General features: G+C 38.3%; 1 protein-coding gene and 1 long non-coding RNA gene across 4 annotated transcripts in view; both read left to right on the top strand.

Annotated features, from left to right (window-relative positions):
* The window catches only part of mgat4c (mgat4 family member C), a 145,247-nt gene that overhangs the window by 4,432 nt on the left and 119,029 nt on the right, over positions 1-21,786 (top strand). The gene's annotated exons all lie outside the window — the stretch shown is intronic.
* LOC135773232 (uncharacterized) lies at positions 2,778-4,198 on the top strand. The gene is made up of 3 exons (XR_010543484.2): positions 2,778-2,912; positions 3,620-3,726; positions 3,804-4,198. It is a non-coding gene; the product is annotated as an uncharacterized lncRNA (long non-coding RNA).

The following is a 21,786-nucleotide window of genomic DNA, read 5'->3' on the forward strand; positions in this document are numbered from 1 at the left end:
CGCATTACGAAAGCCAGAATCCCCATATCCAGCCATGTTCCTGCTGAGGTAAATGGTAATTAGCTGTCCTATTTTAATCCACTATAGATATGCACTGACATGGGGATGTCAGGCTCTGAGTATTAAGGTGCCTGTGAATAAGTGTAGCGGGTCGGGAAGGTTAGCTTCATCACTGTTCGAACGCTGACCTCTGATGAAAACACTAACCCGGAGCTGACACTATTCTGCGACTAAGAGAGAACCTGGTTATTGCTCACCGAGCACTAACTTGATCCAGGATTTCTCCTGTTTTCTGTTTAAGGGAGTGATTAACAAGTTTAAGGTGTTGACTGGGTGCATTGAGTTCAGCTGTTACACTGCTGATCTGATGCATGTGCAGGCACTAATTAGCTGTGTCCCAATTCAGGGGCTGCGACCTTCTAAGAACGTATTTTAAGACCGATTGCGTCACAGCAGCGCGACTTCAGGCTGGTAAGGCCGTCCCAATTCGAAGGATGCTTAGAATGAAGCCTCAAAATGCGTCCTCATTTCTCCGCGCTGTTAAGGATAGAACGAATGGATCCTTAACAGCCGAGGATATCCCAAGATTCATTGCGCGGCTGCAACGGCAGCTGGATATTCTAAAATAAACAATTAAAACCTTCATTAAATAAAAGTGTGTATTTATCAAAAAAAGTTTGTCACTGTTTTAGTATTATAAGTTATGTTTTGTGTTAATATTATTATTTTTATGATGCATATATTTCTAAGGTTGATTAATTTAATTTAATATACTGTTGAATAGTTTAATCTACATCAACGTGTCATATTTTCTAAACTAAAATAATATTTTTCTGATTTCATATTTATTTTAATAAGTCAGAAACGTTTCCGCTATGTCCTGCTGACAGGCGCAGCAGGTGACGCCAATTATGGGTCGTCCGAAGGTTAGACCGTCTCATTTCAGTTCTCTTCGCGGATTTCTGAGGCTTCCACCTTGAAAGACCGAGTGCTCATATTTAAGGTCGCATGCTTAGAAGGTCGCAGCCCCTGAATTGGGACACAGCTATTGTGTCTGTCTTCAACACTGTGAAAGGTGAAATTACTCTCAGGACAGGTGAATTTAATTTTCTTCACACGTGGAGGAAGAAGCACAGTTTTGGCTCGGTGGTTTTGATGAATGCAGGCTGAGGAAGAGGCTGAATCACAGTAGAGTTATGAGAGAGGAAAGTGGGAGGAATCTGTGCCATCTGTCAGGGTTAGCGAGCGATATTTTGTGGCAACAATGACGTCGTTTTACGGCACAAACAGACTTTGTTGTGAAATTTGAAGCCAGAGCCTGATTTGTTAGTGTCAGAGAAATGTTTTGGCTTGTTTCTTTGTTTTACAATCTGTCTCTGCTTTGGATTTAAATCGGAGGGTGTGATTTTTGTTAGAATTTGTTCATTGAAATACATTTTTCTAAAATGCAGAGATAGCTTTAAGCAAGTCATTTATTTGTTCAAGCCCAACTGCACCACTGAATCAGCCAATAACATGATTTAGGGGCCAATGTCTGTTTATTGGTCCATCGGTTTGCGTATTTGAGAGTCAGATTCTTCTTGATCTTTTGACATGACAGTTAAGAGGTTCTTATACAAAAGATCAACTAAAAACTTTTATTATTTCAAAACAGCTTTTATTTACACCAAGGTCATAATATGACTCATTTTAAAAAGTGTGTAGCTGCATCTTAACTCTTTCATATAGATATCTCGTCAATTAAAAGAAAACGCTTCCCCGCCAATGACGAGATTTTCTGTCTTTCTGCAATACCGCTATTATCCACCAGGTGGCGGCACTTCCGCAACTTATACAACCCGGAAGTAGCGCCTCACGTGAAAGAGAAAGAACTCCGTGTATGTTTTAAAGATCGCTCTGCATCTGATCTCTATCAAAAGTCCTTTGCAAAAATGGAATTATCTCTGCTTTTTGCTCAAAATTGTGTGTTTTTGAAGAAACCTACCCATGTTTGAGGGGTGATTACAAGAGAACTAATGAAGGTAGGATGAAACAGGTTTTTTTTGTTTGAAAGCAGAGGGTCTGTTCTTTCATTTGATATATTGTTTGTTTATATATTTAAAGAAGAACATTTTCTGGAAGGCATTAAACTTTTGTGAAAATCATGAAAAATGCTGGCGCTGGCTGGCAACTTTTTTTAAAAATGCTGGCGGGGAAAGAGTTAATTGGCCTACTTACATTATACGGCTTTTGTGTTAGGAAAATACACACTTTTGAGTGCAGACCAAAAGAATATGCAAAAACTGGAACATACTAACATGAAACAGAATTGTCTCTATGAGCCACACTTTGGAAACACAAACATTAAAATAAAACTTTCTTTGCATTAAGCAATTCTTTATTCATGATTTGTCATAAAATGTTTACTGTGTAGTAGTACTTGCAACGGGTCGGGTACCCACGGATACCCGCATAAAAGTGTCTAAAACGGGTAGATTGGGACATTCTTAAAATTCACGGGCGGGGATGCGGGCGGATAATTAACTCCATGCGAGTGGGTAGTTGCGCGAATTAAAATTTGTTCAATATTTGTATGTCTAAATTACCATTACATGTGCAACATATGACATTAGATCCATCACGTCACCACCACTGCGACAGTGTGCAACCTTTGTTGATGCTTCTTGTAGCCTAGTTGGAGCAAGCGTTGCAGGAGTTGCATTAATATCCACACACTCTAAAAACTGTTGGGTTATTTGTTTTACCCAATAGGTGGGTTAAACATATTGGGTTGTTATGTTGGGTTATTCCTAGCTTGTATTGGGTTATTTCCATAACAACCCAGAGAGTTGGGTTAAAATCGGGCTCACGTCACGCATTTTGAATTTCAACGGTTGACCGGTGCCACTGCTGAGTGCGGACAGACACGAGAGGTACGTTTTAAAATATATATCTCTGTGTAATGTTTTATTTTGCTACAAAGTGTCTTTAAGCTCTAAAACACAGTAAACTATCAGTCACGTTTAAATAAGTGTACAAAAATGCTGCTGTCTAGTTTTTGTCCGTTACACCTGTTCCATTGATTAACTGTTATCGATGCCAAACGCGTTTTTAAGCCATCATAAACGTAGAGAGACATCGCAATTTATTTTAATACTAAACAGCACCAACAGCATGGTCCCTTACAAAAATGAATCATTTCTTCTTTTAGTAGTATAACGTTAGTTTCATGGCGTATTGATTGCCATATTGCTTTAACCATGCTTTCTGTAACAGACAATGTTTTTTGGTTTAAAGTGTAGTAAAAACCGTTTTTTAACTTTTGTAAGGGATGCAACCGGCTGCTTTTTGCTCCAAATATTTTATTTTGGCGGTCTGTGTTATAGACACAGACCTGTAATATAAATGTGATTCTGAATGTAAATGTCTTAAGAAATGACTCGATGGCATTTTATTGTCGTTTTACTTCAGTATAATCCCTGATAAAGCGCTGTTTAATCCTGCACGTACTGTTTACTGTAACCCGGTAACGGTTGAATTTGCAATTCAGCGCCATCTACTGTCAAAGTAGAGTATTTATTCAGCGTGCCAGATATGTTTGCTTTGAGATTTAATTAATTATTATTTTCTTTAAATGTAGACATTCTTGGAGATGTTGCATTAAAAACCTTACAAAATGGCCAGCAAGATGATTCAGCCTTCCTACAGTACCAAGAGGCAAAGCAAACATTTATTAATTTGCAACCTGTAAGTATCATTTATGACACTTGTTTTTTTAACCTGTTTATGTGTGCATATTTACATTGTGAAAATTCTGTCTTCAGGTCAGAAAACAAACATAATTCAGTATTTGGAGGAGGAGGTATGACGAAGACCCCATGTCCTCCTATGGGATGAATTCGACTAATCACAAGCCTTTGTTATCGTGGGGAGGCATGCATGGCCCAGGAGCAAGACCAGCAGTTGACACATGCTTTAATTTTTTTTTTTACATTTTATACAGAGTATCCCAAGCCTTTCACTACTGTTAAGTAGTTTCTGTAACACACAATACATTTTGTACCATGTGATGTTTCCTGAACACACTGTCACCTGCTTAAAGGGACAGTTCCCCCAAAAATGAAAATTGTCATAATTTTCTTCCTCTCCTGTCGTTACAAACCTGTACACATTTTTTTGTTCTGATGACCACAAAGGAAGGTACTTTGAGTAATGTTTAAACCAAACAGATCATGAGCCCCATTGACTGTCATAGGAAAAAAGAATACTATATGAAAATGAATGGGGCTCATGATCGGTTTGATTTCAAACATTCTTTGAAATATACCTTTGTGGTTATCAAAGTAAAGACTTATATACAGGTTTATAACAACATGAGAGGGAGAAAATTATGACAAAATGTGTGAACTATGCTTTTAAGCAGTTTGTAGTTGGATAAGATTGAGTAGATTTGTTTTGTTCTTATGTTTTTGTTTATTTATGTATGTATATTTATGTATGTGTGTATGTATTTATGCTTCTATACATGTCTGTATTTATACATTTAAATGCAGGTGCAAATGACTAAATGAAAATAAAGCATTATAAATGTATTTGTAAGTTTTGTATTATTTATTTATAAAGCAAATAATAGTAATAAATAATAATAATAATAATGGGGTTAAAACAGCATTGCAAAAATAACCCAACAAATTGGTTATTTCATAACCCAACTAATTGGGTAAAACTTTCTACCCAATGCATTGGGTTAAAATAACCCAACAATGGGTTGGTGCTATAGTAACCCACCATTGGGTTATTTATTGGGTTATTTTTAACCCAACTGTTTTTAGTGAGCACTTTTAAAATAATTGCGAAGTGCAGTTCCACATATGCACAGATTGAGTTGAAACTTTTTACATAAGCAACACTGTTACCCACAAAAAAGTGTGTTTTAAAATAGAGGCTCAAAACAGGGCAGAAAAAGTATTACTTACTAATATATATATATATTTTTTAAGTTAAAATCCTTTCTAACGCTATTAGTGGATCATAGAGAACCGTACAAAATAAAAAATAAGCCAGTTCATGACCACTTTAAAATAAAGCAATAGTGATAGATAGCTTTATTATCTTCATGGTTGCAGCCATTCATTGTGATGTCATACACAATACATTATTTTTCCTTCTTGAGCATGGATAACAATTAAGGCTGTGATAATTTTGTTATTCATAATTATCTTGTTTTCAGAATGTCAACAATTAAATGATGATAATGTTTATTAGCGTACGCAAATTATTCGTTTTGCAAATTAAGGACCATTTGGTTATACAAAATGTGATTATACGAGCTACGAAGAAGTGAGTTTTTCCACTGTGTGTATTTTTCAGTAGCTTTTGTATGTAAGAGACGGTTTGAGTTTAAAATGCTACAGAGACAGACAGTTGTTTTGGTTCTGATTTGGTGACTCATTGTATCTGACTCATAGGCGTGACTTATGTTGTGTTGCTCATTTGACTGACATGACACAATGTTCCTCCGTGATGGGCTATTGGTTTAGCTACAAGCTTCTGTCATTCGTTGGCATGAATTTAGTTTTTGGCTCTTTTACATTTTTACATCTGCCACCAGTATCTGCTTATGGTCTAATCAGATTAAATTGATTATGCTAAGCTATGCTAAAAGTGGTACCACCAGACCCGGAGATCGACTGAATGTAAAAATAAAGCGACCCCTGGAGGAATTTGTTACAATACATAATGCTGGTTTTTATTACCGTGGGTTCATACAAAACCCGTTTGAGGCCTCAAAATCGCATCTACAACATTTTGAATGCTTTTGCGCATCTAGAGCGAAGTAGACGTGTGGAAAAAGCAGGCATTTGACACGCGTCAGAGGGAAATCCGCTTCTTGTGGGAGGGGTAAGTGCAATGCGGTTGTCTGTTTTCAAGATGACTGATGTTGATCATGCATTCATTGACAGTTACCGGTTTGTATTTGGTCACCTTACTATATGGGGAAAATAGTTTAAAAACGGCGGGAATGCCACGGGTCGATAAACGTCACGTGACTCAAAAGTGAAATGTGTATTTACAACCTACCAGATTGCCCAATGTCCTCACTGACACTCTTCTAAGCGAGGTCTTTTTTATTCCTGTCTCTATAGAAAAAGAACTTGTGTGGTATAGCTCCGGGTGACTGCTCACGGACAATATCAAGCATTCCTCCATGTTGAATGAGGGACTCCGGGCGGGGCTGCCGCCACAGCAGCAAGCAATCTCCTAATTGGTTAATGCGCCGCGGAAATCCACCAAAGTTAAACATTTTCAACTCGGGCGTCAGATGCAAATTCGCATCTAACGCAAAAAGCAGCATTCGCGCGTACCGCACCAGACGCTCAATTTGCACCATTCGCGCAAACTAGACGCATGAATGAGGCGGAATCGCTACTTCTTTATCAATTAAAAAAATAATTGTTAGGGACAGTCCTAGATTAGTTAAAACATTTTAAAATAATGTGATTTAAGTTTCCCATTCATTTACTTTATCATTGGGGATTTAAAAAAATAAATAAAAAATCTTGTCTCATTCTCATGAACCCAATCTTGTGTCTTGTCTCGTGGATTAAGTGTCTCGTCACACCCCTACTAACATACTATCAACATATATAATTTTCCCTAATGCTTTGAAAGTAAATAATATGATTCAGAGGTAGGGATGCACCGATACCGATACTGGTATCGGGTATCGGCCTCGATACCACATTTTCTAAAGTACTCGTACTCGTTAAAAGTCCCCCGATACCTGGAATCGATACCACGGTTTGAGAAATGTCTATGTTTGAGCAGCGTGTAAGGGGATAATCCCTCGTATTGTCCAAAGAGGCAGAGTTTACAACAAACTGGAAAACTAGTCCTTTGTTTTTTTGTTAAATTATATGACTAAAGCTGTTAGCTGTAAATTTTAATTATTTTTTTATTAAGTACTCGGTATCGGTATTGGCAAGTACTGAAATGCAAGTACTCATACTCGTACTCGTATTCCAAAAAAGTGGTATTGGTGCATCCCTATTCAGAGGTACAGTATTTAGCATTTTTCCTGTTTAATGACATGCAGTTTCAACACAAAATGTCTAAATGTGTTACTCACCTATGTATATTTATGCAGTTTCAAGGTGAAATTGTTTTCAATGTGATCTACATCATGTGTTTCCTCTCGTTTGCATTAACGGTGAAATATTTTCAGACTACAAAAGGTGCCCCATTAATTCCATGCATTAGACTTTCCAGCCTTGAGGGCGTACCGGCGCTCACATGAAAGGAGTATGGGGAGCATGCCCAAAAGAGCTCTCTCTTTTCAAACTTCCTTCATTCTGACGTGTGCCTTTGGGTAACAGTCAACAGGGGCAGTGGCGGTTCTACACGGAGGCCAAGGGTGGCCCGTGCCTCTGTAGACATGTCCCTGGCCACCCCTGTGGCCACCCCGTGCTGACCAAATAAAAAAGTATACATTTATTTAGATTTTACACGCGAGCGCCAAAAGCGGAACTAATGCGACGCAACGTTCTATACGGGCAAATTAGAGCGGCGCTCCCAATCACTGTAGCCGGCTGCGGGTGATGCTCGGCGAATTTGTTCCCAATCTCCCGATGTTGAGAATGTGTATGCAGGTTTGGGCACTAGTAAGGACTCTAGCTGACTTGACATTGGGACACTGTTCACTTGTTCTCCTGTGACGTGGCTGCTGAGGCGCGTTGTGATCATTCACAGCTGTTACTCATCAACAACCGGTAAAACCAACATCTCGCTAACTTTTTAAAGTTTACACATTGTAAAAAGCGCTGTTATTATGCTCTTACATATACGTGCATACAATTGGAGGAATTTAATTAAATGTTACATATAAAAATGTTTACAATTTAAAATAAATATTATTTTAAATACTGATTAGATTGTGGTCCCTAACTGTCTAGCAATGTGTGTTTATGTAAACTAAAACAAACGTTTGTCTTTATAAAAGTTTGCATTTCATAAAGTTTATTGAGTAGGGTCGCATGATTATCGGTTGGGGGGCTTTAGAAAAGAGCCCAGCTCCCCTTTTGCACCTGCACTCACTCTTGTATTAAATACATATTTATATGATTGTAAAGTAAAATAAAGTTTACAGGGCAGTTTCCCCGTAAACTGAAAACAACTTGCAATGCCATATCTTAAAATACACCAGTGCCCTTTGTTTTGCTTCAAAATGCACACAAGTAATGTATTTAGTAAGGCATGTTTGTCAAAACTAGTTATATTTCCTAATTAAACTATAAGGCCTAGTCCTGTCTTAAACTGATTCCTGTAACCACCCCTATTATCTTTAAATATAATTTCTTGCCATTTTTATGTGCCCCTCTTGTAAAACACTGGCCCCTCCTCGGCCCCCCTAGTGAAATTTGTCTAGAACCGCCACTGAACAGGGGAGATTTAACATATCACCAAAATGTCCTTGCCTTCTCAGTAAAACTCTTTATCAGTACACTAATATGCTAAATTAGTGCCTGTGTTATTTTGGCAAGCGTAATAAACATGCCACTTTGCCGTTTGGCACGCGGAGATGTTTCATTACTTTTTTATTGCAATTTCATTACCTCAACAAAAACAAGTAGATGTGCAAGAGATCTGTGGAGAGAGATGTTCTGACAGTGTAGATTGTAATGTCTGGTAATAGGCAGCCTGTCGGGTACTGAGCAGTCAAAAGAAAGCTTGCAGAAGTTCTCTATGAAATATGCATCAATCGCAGCGAAAGGAAGAACAAAGGCGAAACTATGTGTTTGTCGTGGGGGAGGGATATCGGAAACGATTACTTATTTAGGAGCCAACTCTTTGCACTCGCAAATAAGCATATCTAAAATGGCCTGGATGAGAATCATGAAGGTTTGAACAATGGACAGGTTGATAGGGTGAGCTTGAGTCCACCTTACTGACCTGTCTCACCATGCCTGATCTTCAAAACACACATTTTCATTTGCTGGTGCTTAGATAGATCCTGTGAATTATTGATACCAATTATGCACTTGCATGGTGTAATTCCTTGCTTCTGTCAGGGTTAATGCCAAAATCCACAGGGGCCAGATCAGCGCCGTTTCTTTAAGCCCAAATCTGGTGGTATATAGGAAAAGGCAATGAAGAGCACGGCATGCCGACAGAGACAGAACGAGTGCATATTAGAGAGAAAGACAGTAGGAGACAGACAAAGAGATGGAGTGTCTGCTACAGTAGCTACTGCATGGCATTGCCATTATGATGAATGTTTGCTGCACTTTTCTGTGAGCCAATTATCTTCTCCTGTGTGAGTCATGGAGATCATTTAGGCAGGTGGTGAGCTACACACACACAGGATTTGTTCACTGTATTAGTGAGGACATCTTATAGACTTTATTTCATATCAGCCTAATGATATTCATTATATCCCCTTCCTATAAATGTAAGCCTGACACCAACCAGGATTTGGCCAATTTATGGGACTTTCAGGAGGACCATTGCAAGTTGGATTATATACTATATTAGACAATGTATTGTCAAAACGTTGCTCGCAGAAAAGTCCATCTTAGATCAGTTTGAATATTGTTGTTAGGTAAGCAATTACATGAAGGCTTAAGTAAGGTCAGTTAATGCCCATATACTAGCTAATTCATAGACAGATTCAGAGTACCACAGTATATACATTCTGCATTTGATATCTTAATCTCCAACTTCCGTCCTCTCTTTCTTTCTTAGTCTATCATGGATACATCACTTGTTCCTGAATTTGCTGTGTACACAAATTTCCAGTGTTTGTGCTGTGGCACCGCTCAACCCTGAACGAGAATTTCCTCCTCTCTCAAGTTTAGATTCTTTTTTCCTTTGGCTTCTCTTCTGCCTTCTCTTTGTTTTGTACAAAACCCCATGAAATCAAGATTACCGTCTACTTCTAGCTGATAAACACATTTAATATTTACAAGGTTCACGGTCATTCCAGTTATGATGGGTATTTGAAAAGAAAACATTAAAATCGGTCCAGCACATTCCTGGTTTTATTAAATGTGATATTAAAACACATTTTTAAACACTTTTTATTAAAATATAATAAATAAAATATATATAAAATAAAAAAGAATTATAAATAAAATACTGCTGCAAAGTTCTCCACTAAATTACATACTTTTTAAAATTATTTTATAATCGTAGGTAAATCTTTTCTTAAAGGTATAGCGGAAGATTTTCGTTTTCCGGGTGGATCACCACTGTTATTGCTCATCCCAGATGTCAATCATTCTGATTATATGTTGACGTATAACCGTTGTACGTGCTCGCCTCTACGTTCGCTTTCTGCACATGCGCACTTTCACGTGTATGTGTGTTGTGCTACGGTTTCAACCATTCATTGAAGGTCGCGTTCTCACTGTGTTTTTTTCAAAATGTCTGAGGGTCGCAAGAGAAAAAGTGTTTACGAATTGTATGACAAGAAGAGAAAGGACTATAAATAAAGAAACAAGACCAGAAAGTTTATGGGAGCTAAAAGGACAGGTTGGGCTTCCCACGCGAAGTATCTACTGGAAAGGTACATTTTGTCATGCTATTTGGAGAAATCCATTTAAAATCACTGCTAGTTAAAGTTGATGTAAGCTATGATTTGCGATGCTAGCCCTGGCACAAGTCACGAACCGCACAGACACGGTAAACATGCCGACAGAAACTTGTAAACAGAGCGAAGAGAAGAACTGAGCTCCTGCATGCTCTCTCTCTGTCTCGTGCACACGTTTAACAGGCGCTCCCTCTCGGGAGCATTTTTTTTTAAATATCGAGGGGGGGTTCTTTTAAATAATTCGGGAAAATCTTCCGCTATACCTTTAACCTTCTCTTAAACTTTTTCTACTAAACCTTGCACTAAACTAACAAATTCAATTCCTGAATACATTTATGAACTATTAGCCTACATTTTGCCACCGAAAGTCTTTTCTGTTTTGATTTATTTTGGATTTTTTGAAGTCACAGTATTGAATGGTTATGTACCATCTCTGTATAAAAATAATATTACTGCTCTATGTGTAACTGCATAGCAAGCAACATGATTATATACTTATTATACACTGAGATGAGTGAATTGCATACATAGCCATCTTTTATCTTTTGCACGTTTCTCCTAATTTTTGCTTGTGTTGCCCCAAGCTGTGACTTAAACTAACGAACCCATCCGCAGCTGAGTAAGCCCTGGTTACAGCTCTTCTCTGGCCCGAGCAGATAACTGATAATCGATCGCATTATGACAATGATATATGATTGACGTGAGGTGCAGATGAAAAATCTGATCACGTATTCCTTATTCTCCTTGTCACAGAAAGTGCGGCTCATGATTGCGTGGCAACGAAAGACGCGCAACCTCTCACGCACTTTTGAAAGAACAAAACAGCGTGTTGACACGCGTTTAACACATACTATTAGACGTAAGCGGCCCCGTAAACGTTTACATCAATAATCAATCGAATATGCAACAAAGTAAATAAAAATCTTTCTGCGGGCCGAATTATGTTATATGTTTGACAGAAGACTTGCGCTGAACGAGGAGATTTCTGCCACTTAATATTTTTGTGTGGAAACACGAAAAATGACCTATGTTCCGCACACAAAAGATTGCATTTGGCCTTTCGGTGCACATGTGCACCGTCCCGAAAGCCGTGTACCGAAACGGTCCGGTACGAATACACGTACCGTTACACCCCTACTATTAGCATCGCGCTCATATAACTACAGAGCTTCGATATTATTCCTATTTAAAACTTGACTCTTCTGTAGTTACATAGTGTTGTACCGTGGCTGCAGGAGGCGCAATGATATCACACAGTGCCTGAAAATAGTCCCCAGCTATTGAAAGTTACCAAGGGGACTACTTTCAGGCACTGCGTAATATCATTGCGCCTCCTGCAGCCATGTTACAGCAGCAAAGTCCTTGATTATTACATAAGAACAAGAGTATAGTTCCTAGCTATATCGCTTAGAAAATCACAACTTTCTTAAGTTTAACATTTTCTCTCGGTCTTAGTACACGATGTAACTACAGAAGAGTTAAGTTTTAAATAGGAAAAATATTAAAACTCTTTGGTTAATTTTTGAGCGCGATGTTAATGGTTAATCAGATTCAATGGATTATGCTAAGCTATGCTATGCTAAAAGTGGCTGAATGAATTCCAAAATGGTAAAAATAGAGTGGAGTGTCCCTCTAAGATGTTTACGCATCTTTTATAACCCTACCTTAGAAAAGGACGTCACTGGTGTGTATCTTGAGAGAATTTTTTTTTTAAGATCTCTCAGTGCAAGATATCTGTCAGTGCAAGTTATTTTCAGACAGCTCAAACATGTGTTTTAGTCTAGTACTTGCCTCAAGCCTTGTCTTTGAAAGGAGGGGAAAAGTATTCATTACATAAGTTAATGGATTTGAATCATCATTGTAAGCATGTTCTTTGTTCAGTTTTAGGGACAGACTAAGATTTGGGTTGATGTTTTTGGGTTTGTTGAGGTCTGGATCAGGGTGTAGATTATGCCTCTTATCAGAGATCTGGAGAGATTGATGACATCCAGAGTGAAACACAGTCTACAGGTCAAGTCACCATCATAAATCAGTGAGAAGTAGGTTATGCCAGGTTAGCTTTTCTCCACCTGCCACAAAATTTCACACATCTCTATTTCACACAGCCAGTTAACTCTTTCCCAGACATTGACGCGTTATCTCAACAATTAAAGAGCACCTATTTCATTGGTATATACAATGTGTTTGTTTGGTTTATGGTTAAAAACACATAATTTTCAACTTACCATACATTTTTGTAGCTCCAGATTTCACTCTTATCCTGAAAAGCACGGATTTGAGAGTTGTGTCCCTAATCTGTATGGTGCGATTGGTCTGAATACCATGTTTGAAAGATTAGCTCACAATGTAATGCTAACAGGAGTTAACTTACAGGTTGTAAGTCCGAAGCGGGAGGAATTATGATAATGTCGGTCTTCTCTACGTCACCAGTCCCAGGAAGTAAACTGTTGCCTACAATCCGTGTGTTTTGTTGTAGTCCAAGAAAAGAGATTTACGTTGGAGATGATAACTCGCATCATCGATTACTTTGGGGCAGGGGTCTCTAACCTTTGTTTTACTTGTTGATTTTATTTTATTTTACTTGTTGTTATGTTTTAGTATTGTTTAAAATGTAAACAGGTAAGCCAAGCTTATATAAATATATCGTCGCTGCCCGATGAAACTCACATATGTCCAAAACGGTTACTTTTCAGGAAGTGAAAAAAACCCACCATATTTCAAAAGCAGTTGAATGTAGAGTGGTCATACTTGGTACGGCATCTTTACATGTAACCATATTTTTGCCAGTGTTATGATATAATCCACATTTGACCAAAATTTAGTTTAAATGAACATACGTGCATATTTTACAGTAACGTTGGTTGATACGCGTTCTTCCGATCATTAATTAGAATGGCCAAGTCGCGTTTCATATTGACAGATGAATACGCTCAGTTTATTAAATAGCGGATATAATAGGTTTTAAAATGCGTGTTTCACAATTACTCTAATAATGCCAATTTCGCACGTGGAGCAGCAGTTAACTTATGTGCAATCTACCGGCATTGCCTTTGCGATTGACTGGAGCAACGTATTGGACACCCCTGTGCTAGACATATCCTTTGTTTGCACAGTCCTACCGTAATTTTGTCACCCCTAGACGTACGTCTGGCATCAGGGGGGAAACGTTTACCTCGATGAAGGAAAGTCATTAGCCTCTTTCACACAGTAATTCTAGTAAATTACCATGCATTTACCAGAATGAATTTACCAGTAAATACAAAAATGTGCTGTTCACACATGCAGTGACGTTCCGTCTTTTTACCAGTAAGACATCATTCACACATCAGTATCAAAATATCCGTAAACTCGGAGAGAAAGCGGAAGTTACCTGTGGCGCGCGGCCGCGAGCTCCGTGTCGTATTTGTAAACAATGGTCGTTTATGACTTAATATCGTCGGTCCGTATTTAGTTGTCTTCACATCTGTGGCAAACGGTCGCGAAGTTGCTCGTGACCAAACAACATTGCGTTAGGCGGCGTCGAACGGAACCTGTGTTTGCACATTAGGCTTCACCGAGGGTGTGCTAAGGACGTCGGCAATTTGGCAAATATATGGTAAGCTGTTTTAAACAACTTTGAAGAAATGTGGATGTTAACTTCAGTTGTGCTCGACTTTTAAGTAGCATGGGTGTGGAAACGAACGTAAACAGTCCGGTGGTAAACGCGTCATCTGTTTAAAAACGTTCTGATTGGCCCGATCTGTCAGCGCGGTCTGACGTCGTCCGTTCTAAATGCCGGTAATCCTATATTTTTCGTTCACACATAGCGCTTACCGGTAAATTACTGGTAATCTTACAACCTGTCTTACTGGTAAATTGGGAGCACTGATTTACCGGAAAGGTTCTGTTCACACATGACATGTTAACTGCAATTTACCAGTAAATTACCAGTAAAGACTGTATGTGTGAAAGGACTCGGCTATGTTCATTCGGCTATCTGTGCTGAGCTTCAATGAAACTTCACGATACCGGCGAGATGCTTCCACAGGGCGGGAGATACGCTGTGGATTGACAGCTTTGACACCAAATGGATATACGTCAAAATCAGATGACATGATTTCACAACTTTTTATTGGCCATTTAGATATGTGAAGCATACTGTATACGGAAATTAACCTGGACATTCAATCCGTCGAAAAATCTCAAAATTGCCAAAATGGACATACTTGATTTTCATCGGACAGGTGACGATATGTAATAAATTAATATTACAATTGAGACTATTAATAGAATGTGCTTTGGCGCGGGCACCACGTTGGAGACCCCTGCTTTGGGGTTTGTACCTTTTGCATATCGTTTACATACTAATACACACTTACACACCAAAGTAAAGGGACAAACGTGAATCGGACAATAGGTGCTCTTTAAAAGAGATCGCTTCCCTGCCAATGACGCTTTAACGGCAATCTGTATTTCCACTATTATATCTTAGGTAGCACTCTTACCCAACTTATGAAACACTTAAGCACCCACTGATTCAAAAACAATAAAAACTCTGTGTATGTTTTGATTATCATTCTGAATCTGATCGCTAACAAAAATAATTTACAAAAATGCAATTATCTCAGCTTTTTGCCCAAAATTTAAAATAAAAAAATATATAAGTTTGTTCCAAAGCCGATGGTCTTTTCTTTTCTTTTATATATTGTATGTTAATATATTTATAGAAGAAAGTTTTCTGGAAGGCATTCAACTTTTGTGAAAATCATAAAAAATGCTGGCTGGCAACTTTAAAAAAAAACTGTCGGGGAAAGAGTTAACATACGTGTCACATTAAAAACGAATGATTGGTGCTGGACTATATTTGATATAGAGCTTGATTCTTATGTAGCTTAATGCACACCATGTTCTTGTGACAGTAGATATTTTAAGACTCTCTACACTTTGTGCGAACGGCTTGCCATTTTTATTGCCATACTATACAAAACCATACATTTTGTGAAACTGCAAGCAGTCTTGTTTTCTCTAATTGGACAGCAGGCAGAAGCTTTTGCTAGATATGTGAGGAATATTGCTGATCCCAGGGGGTTGTAAGGTTCAGTATGTAGTTTATCTGGTGCTGCTAGTTAGGCAACAGAGGACTTCGCGTTCATTATATATTAAAGGCGCAGGAACCCACTGCCGGTCTGTATCGCTAACATGTCCTTAAAAAGCTGCCATGATGGTCGTCTTGGGATTTCGGTATTTGTTATGACACCTCGGCTCTCAAAATATCCAATATGCCATTCACTGCACTCTTCTGTATTCTGTCCTCTGCAAATGACTTCTATTCAGAGTTGAGCACTAACTAATGTGTATCTCCCAGGTTGTATCGATCTGCTGTAAAATATGAATGTGTGTGCGTTTGTTTGTGGATGGGGGTTTAGCACATCTCATAGACAGGTTGATATTTGTCTTTCTGTATAACTGAAAACAGCAGAGAGAAAGAAAAGAGCAATGACCTTTCAGAGTGAAATGCTAATTTATCTGTCGTATAAAAAAGCTTGTACGGTTGCTGAATGCTGAACGTGTAAATGTTAGTGGTTCCTACCGACTGGGGCTGTTTACATGTGGATTAGGCGCAGTTCAGTGGACGCTAAGCGCATATTTGCTTCAGCCTCTGGTGTTATTTTTCATTTATTGGTGGGTACAGAATACAAATTGCACATAAACTCCTTGGGTCAGGATATATGCTTTTAAAAAATGGCTTTTTATGGACCCAATTTTCCATATCGCCTGTATAAGCACAGTGATTGAGAGCTTTACGTAATTTAGTTGCGCAGTTGCTTCTGGTTTATTTTTACCATTTGTTGGTCTCCAATGCCTTTTTTGAATATTTACAATCACATGAGAACAAATAGACACGACTAAATGGTGTATTATATTGAATCTGTTAGCAATTCTGGACATTCTGGACTGTTCTCTTCATACTGTTTATTGTATCAAAGCATTTCATCGACTTGCGCTATCCATTTATTTTAATTTAGAAGTGTGATAAATAGCTAGATGGGAAACGTGCCCTGATTAAAATCAAAGGCAAACATTAATTTATTGAAAGTCATCACAGCATGAATTTAATCATTGTATCATCAGCCGTTCTACAGGTTTATTTTACGCATGAATAATGCTTCGTTCCTTTAATCCAAGTCTTGTTAGATAGTTCTTCTGGGGCAGGTACATGCTATAATGTGCTTATTTAAATAGGCTTTTTTTAACCCATAGTTGGTTCAAATATGGACAAACTTACACTCTTAATTCTGCTCTGCTGTGTTATTTTGAACCCAATGTTAGGTAAATATTGGACAGAACACATGTTGGGTTATTAAATAAGCATGTGTTCTGCCCATTACTTACCCAGCATTGTGTTAAAAAATAACCCAGCAGAATTTAGAATGCAACTGTTGGGTTATAAATAACTTTGTGCTGGGTTGTTGTTATCCAACTATGGGTTCAAACAATCCAACGTTTTGTGTAACTCACTGCTCCATTACCTCAGTTCACCCCTGACTACACAAGTTAGCAGAGGCAATGTGTAGGTGGGTTTGTTATTGTCTATTTAGTTGCACTTGTAAGTTTAAAGTGCTAGGAAATGGCAAATTGTGTTGTTAAGTTTTTGTATTTACAAAGCTTGCTGATCAATAGACCTGGGTTTTCATCAGGTTGTACAATGCTTTTGATGTGTAATTTATCAACTGAAACGACTGGCCAGTTTCGATCTCTGCAAACACAGTTTTCAAGACTTTAATATTACATTGGTGAGATATTGATTTAAACTTCTTGGCAATTTGCAAAAATAAAGTTTTATATCTATAGATCTGTTTGGTAAGTTTAATATTCCCACCTGCTGTCCACTGTAGTAAACAGTGTTATAACAAACACTGAATGACACAGTTATGTTTATAATGGTATTATATTTGTATTCAAACTAATCTTTTAGAGGGTTTTGTGGGGCTACAGAGTCAGTGGCCACGAACCACTTGACTTAAAGGGATAGTTCGGCCAAAAATGATATTAAACCGATGATTTACTCACCCCCAAGCTGTCCGAGTTGCATATGTCCATCGTTTTTCAGACAAACACATTTTCGGATATTTTAGAAAATGTTTTAGATCTTTCAGTTGATTAGATGTAATGTTACGGGGTCCACGACCTTCAAGTCAAAAAAAAAGTGCGTCCATCCTTCACAAAATAAATCCAAACAGCTCCAGGATGAGAAAGAAAGGTCTTCTGAGGGTAATCCGCGTGGTGTTGTTGTAGAAATATCCATATTTAAAACTTTATTAACATAAATAACTACCTTCCGGTAGCGCCGCCATCTTAGACTCCTCTGTATTCAGGAGAGAGTTTTAGCGTAGTGTACGCACTTTTCTTAGTGACTTATGACAAATTCGGAGGGAGGGGGCACAGAGCAGCAGCAGAGTAGCCTCCGTAGGCTGCGTAAGCTCTCATTCTGAATGCGGACGCGACTAAGATGGCGGCTCGAATCCGACCGCATACATACTGCAATAAACAGGCGTTCGGCGGCTTTTTACATCAAAGGACGACAGGCTAGAAACCGCTCACTGATCCCCGTATTTTTATAAATCCTGGACATGGTTGAACCTGCCGAACGGGTTGAGCATTTTATATTTGTTGAGCAGAGAGGCTGCACAGTTTGACCAGCGGGCTGCGGGAATCAGCCGCACATTAGACCGACAGACAGTGTTGCTAATATAACTCCCAATGTATAACTATATCAGACCGGCCAACCAGGAAAGTCCCGACTCTCCCGATTGACACTCCGCTACTGGCTGTAGGGAAGTGTGTGCGTTTTGATCGGTGTTCGAGGCTCTTACCCCGCGACCAGATGTGACGATGTACCTCACTCAGCTTCCAGGATTTGAGTCACGCTGCCTGAATTCGTTTGTGCTGAGATCGCATATACACCCATTTCAGCAGGATTATGGTCCCCCTCAAACCAGCACGCATGAGTATGTTAATTGTTTGTTAACTTTCTACACAAAGTTATGCTAACGCTATCTGGCTGTCTGCCTATCTCTCTAAACTAGCCCATCTATCTATCTGTCTGTATATCTGTCTGTCTGTCTGTCTAGTCTATCTATCTAGTCTATCTATGTATTTATCTATAATCTGCATTGATATAATCTGAATATTGTACTTTACTCATCTCTTTAGTCACTCTCAATGCTCTTAAAGGTGCTCTAAGCGAATTGAAGCGTTTTAGACCAAAAAACATTTTTTGTTACATACCAGAAACATCTCCTCACTATCTGCTTGCTGCCTGTCCGCTGATCAAACTGTAAAAAAACGCGATCTCTGTAGACAGCCCAGGCTTCACAAACGGCAATATCAACAAATGGCCAAACCTAGCAGCACAAAACAAAACAAAGTATTCCAGCCAATAAACGACAAGAAGGATTTGGGGGTGGGGGTTGGTCGCGTTCATGAAAGCACGGAAGGGAGGGGGAGGGGGAGGAGTTAGCTACGCTCTGTCTGTTTGAAAACAGTTCAAACATCAACAGGAAGTGACGTCGCACATTATTCGCTTAGAGCGCCTTTAAGGCAAATTCTCTCCCCAACGTGACGTCATGCAGTGCGTTGAGGGGGAAAGGAGAATCCTTGCAAACCTCTGTACTTTTTCATGTTGTATTCCATTTTGTGATTACCAACAACATAAAATACAATGGATAACAGTTTACATGTTTATTATCAACAAGCAAATTGCCCAAATTCGTGGAAAAATTTACCCTGCAACACGCCCTTTAACTTAGCAGTTATATGTCTGAAACTGACGAATGTTGCATCTATTTACATATATATATCTATGGTCCAAGCTGTGTGACTGAGTAGAGGTGAGAACTAATTTGCATATTCATGATTCCGCGTATACTAAATGAGGCAAGGGTGTAGAGTTACATTTAAGCTGTTAAGAAATTACTTTGACAGGTAAAACTTTTATATATGCTATTATTAGGGTTAAAGATTTAATTGATAAAATTATTTTAACTACAGGAAGACTTTAATATTTGCCAGAGTTCAACAAACGTAGAAACTTTTCTTAGTATTCACAGCAATCTCTCTCTCTCTCTCTCTCTCTCTCTCTCTCTCTCTAGTGTACAAGGCTACAGAATTAATGGGCGGGGAATGGGAGGGCCTAGGTGGACCAGAAAGATTAGCTGTAAAATTGACACTGACAAATCTCACACATTATAGCTTCATGGGAGGCAGCCATCACCACAGGAAGTGTAGGAGGAAAGGCAAAAGCGAATGCACTTTGTAAAAGCCCTAAAGTGTCCTTTATTATGTGCTAGGGTTGTGGGACAGCACTCCAAATACATGTACAGGTACAGTATACTGCATATTAAGATTTTGCTGTGAAACCACCTTAACAGTACTAAGCAGTACATGCCATAATGAAATGAAACACAAAAATGTAATTGAGAGAATATATGGAACAAACGTAGATAAAAAAAAACATAATTCAAAGAAAATTGAGCAAATGGGTGAAAGCGTTTTATTTCTCAACGGATTTGGTTTTACTTTTGTCTGTTCTTCTTACTTCAAACCAGCCTCTTTGGGATTTCAAATATTTTTATTCTTTTCCTAAATACGTCTTTTGTGTTTGATGTTTAAAGCGTGTGTTTTAAAGGCTAAATTATTCACATATTGAAATTAATAGAGAAATAAATGGTAGATTAATAACATGAGAAAACTCATGCCCATGTGGCTAAATGCGAAAAAATGTATTTCTTTCAAGTCGATGTAATTTACTGTATGAAAATCACAAGTGTTATAATTATAATCCTTTTTTCCAATCCGGGTAAAGTTCTGAAATGGTTTTTATCCCAAGGTCATGGTTTGAGTCCAAATGTTTTTATTCACTAGTACATACATTACAAGTCACCTTGAGGTTTGTACAGCCTGTTTGCATCAATCACAGGATGATAGTCAGCTGTAAGTGTTGATCTTTCATAGCTTTATGCTGGTTCTCTATTTGTAATTAAAGGATATGTGTTGCATTTTCTATTGATTTCCGAAGTCCTTGCTTCAGGGTTTTTACCTTGCAGCATCTTCAGTGATGTTGCTTAAAAATGCTTATAATTATCTGCTTATTGATTTGAACGCCGTTGCCAATGCTTTGATTGATACCGAACGTACTCTATATGAAACGTAATTGATGCGCCGCATAATTATTGCCATTTCATAAGCTGAAGATGGATTAGGTGCAGCATGATTTTGAATTTACCCAATGAAATAAACTCTGTTAATGGTTGCCGCTCTCGTCGCCGTGTGTGTTTTTGTGCCTGGAGCTCCTTATGCTCAGCTGATGAGAAAAAGATGTATGATTTTCCCATCTGATGAGAATTCCACATAATTGCAGTTCAGATGTGCTTCTGCCCAGCCCCCATATTCATCTACATTGCTAATTTGATTGAAAGCTTCTGTTTTCTTATGATGTGCCCAATTACAGAGTGCATGCTTATGTGTCTCGTGCTTTTGTGCGGTCTTGTAAATGATGTTACATTCTTGTTCTGAAATATTTGTGATAATGATGAATAACACCCTTTTCCATGGACCATTAATAGGATAAAGCCCTCGATGGTTCATCAACAACTTGTTCTGTTTAATTTTCTCGACAAATGTAATGTTCTTAAAATATAACTCATTATCACTCCTGGCATCTCCAGAGCTTCTCCGCTCTGTCTCACCCTCTTTAGAGGTACAAAAATGTAGGAGCTTTGCTGCCATGTTAAATGTTTACAGTCACGTACGTTCATTTGGGCTTCCATTTTGTCATTGTAATAGATGAACATATGCTTTACTCCTTTCTTCTTATAAATCATGTTCAGATTTCTTCATCAAATTAGCTGTATGACATGCCAATTATTCAAATTAATCACAATGAATTGCACTTATCAATATTATGCTAAGAAAAGTCCTGAAATGAGCATCACTTAAGACATTACATAGTTTGGTAGACATGTAAATCATTAAATGCATGTTACAGAAAGCGACTTCATCCATTTTGCATTAACTTTGCCAAATAATGTGAAGTAGATTGTAGGCTGCACAAATGACACATCTGCTATATTTGTTAATTGTTGGCCTCCGTATATATGAGTCAGATTTGTATTTGGCTGTTGCATTGCATTTTTTCAACTTTTATAAACCTTATCAAGTTTATTTTTCTGGCTTATTTT

The sequence above is a fragment of the Paramisgurnus dabryanus genome, chromosome 9 (assembly GCF_030506205.2).
Source record: "Paramisgurnus dabryanus chromosome 9, PD_genome_1.1, whole genome shotgun sequence".
Lineage (NCBI taxonomy): Eukaryota > Metazoa > Chordata > Actinopteri > Cypriniformes > Cobitidae > Paramisgurnus > Paramisgurnus dabryanus.